Source organism: Euleptes europaea, chromosome 18, assembly GCF_029931775.1.
Source record: "Euleptes europaea isolate rEulEur1 chromosome 18, rEulEur1.hap1, whole genome shotgun sequence".
In the NCBI taxonomy this organism is placed as follows: domain Eukaryota; kingdom Metazoa; phylum Chordata; class Lepidosauria; order Squamata; family Sphaerodactylidae; genus Euleptes; species Euleptes europaea.
Window position 1 is genome coordinate 13921224 of NC_079329.1, and position 1931 is coordinate 13923154.

The following is a 1931-nucleotide window of genomic DNA, read 5'->3' on the forward strand; positions in this document are numbered from 1 at the left end:
AGGCCCTAGACATCAAGGGCAGTCTTGGTTTTACACAGGCTCCCTTGGAAGTAAGTGATCTGAGCGCAGTAAGGTTGCTTTCGACCCTGCAGGTCAAAGTTTCCCACTCTCTCCTCTTCGGGGCTTCCTTCCCGGGAGAACCTTTTCTTGCCGGGGGGGTGGGTGGGTGGGGGGGTGGGCTGCTTGCTCCAAGCCCCGCCCCCGGAGCCCTGGGCCCCGCCCCCTCCCCTCCTCCCTTGAAACTGACTCACCGCTGCCCCATTCCATTCCTCTGCCCCATTCCAGAGATTCCTGAGAAAAACTGTCACCTTTCCAAAATACCACGCAGGCCTGTTGCCGCTCCGCTCCCCAGCCCCCCAACCCTCCCCATCCCCACCCCAAGGAGCGCGCAGGATCTCCTTGAAGGAGCCCAGATTTAACCCTAAAGGTGGGGGAAGGCGCCCTTTCCAGCCTTTACCCTCTCTTTCCCCACCCCAGCTTCCCCTCCTCCAGTTTTGAAAGAAAGCAAAAGTTCAGAGAAAGTTTCTCCTCCATTCATCCAATCAAAGGCGATCGCCGGGAGTCTCATCTGTAGGTAAGTGATATCCAATCCGGGTTTTTGGGGGGTTTCTTCTCTCCCCCCCCCCGTTTGATTTCTGCTTCCTCGCGACTTCCTTTTGGAAGGCGCTCCTGGCAGGGAAGGTTTTTCCCCCGTGGAAAAATGTGCGGCCGGCGAGGGGAGCTGCGGCTTAGATGCGATCTGAGAGTCAGGGGAGGAGAGAAGACTTTTGCAAACTTCTCTCCTTTTCTCTCCCCCTGGTGGGAAAGTTTAGATAACTGGATCAGGCGTGTGTTTTTTTTATTTGCTTTTAAAGGGACGGCCGATGGGAGGGGGTGGTGGTGTTTGAGCCGCAGGGTTTTTTGTTTTTTTTAATTAAAGGTTCTTTTAAAACAAAATCAGGAGTTCTCCGCCGAAAGTATTTTTGCTCTCCTCTTCTCTTTGAACGTGCGCTTTGAAAAGATGTTTTCAAACTTGGGGCAGGGGTACGTTTCTCACGGCTGCTCTTGCACGTGAACAGTCAGGGTCGAGGCGTGTTTGCGTTTCTTCTTGTCACGTCCGCAAAGGCAAGGTCGCGCCTTTCTAAGGGCTGGCTTGTGGCCTGGGGGACCCTCTCTCAGATGGGGGAAATGTGCATCTATAGAGTGACAAATCCAATGCAAAACCTTCCATGAATAAATGGCCTCATGATGGCCATTTATTCATGGAAGGTTTTGCATTGGATTTGTCACTCTGTAGATGCACATTTCCCCCATCTGAATTCTCAAAACTCTGCATGGCGGCTTATTGATGAGTTTTGAGAATATGGATGGGGGGGAAAGTGGATCTAAAGAGTGGCAAATCCAATGCAAAACCTTCCATGAAGAAATGGAAGGGAATAATGTCTAGGGAAGCGAAGAAGGACTGATTCCCTCAACGCGCATAAAGCAAGAGCGGCTTGGCTCGGAGGCGGCGAGCAACCATGTCGGCCAGGCGATTTGGGTTTGGAGGACGGGGGTCTAGGGAGGGGGACCTGTGGGTTCCCCCCCTTTCCTGATTTCTCGGAGGTGGGGAGAGGTTTGCTGGCTCTCCTTGGAACCGTCGGCGCTGAATTTCTCCTTCCATCACCGTCGCAACAGCTACCCGGGCTTGGGTGGGTCCGGGGGGTGTACTCTCTTTCCTTGGCCCTGCCTGATTTCCCCTTCTCCTTTCAACCATCGGGCTCCCTTTCTGCAGTTCTCATGGCCTTTTACGCACAGGAGGTTTTGCCTTGGATTTGCTGCTCTCTATTTTTTTTAATTACTTTTTATTATTTTTTCCATAATAACACAATCCATCTTATTCGGTATTTCATAAAACTTATCATTCCATGTGTTAATATATAACTTAATGTATACCTTCAATGTTAAATACA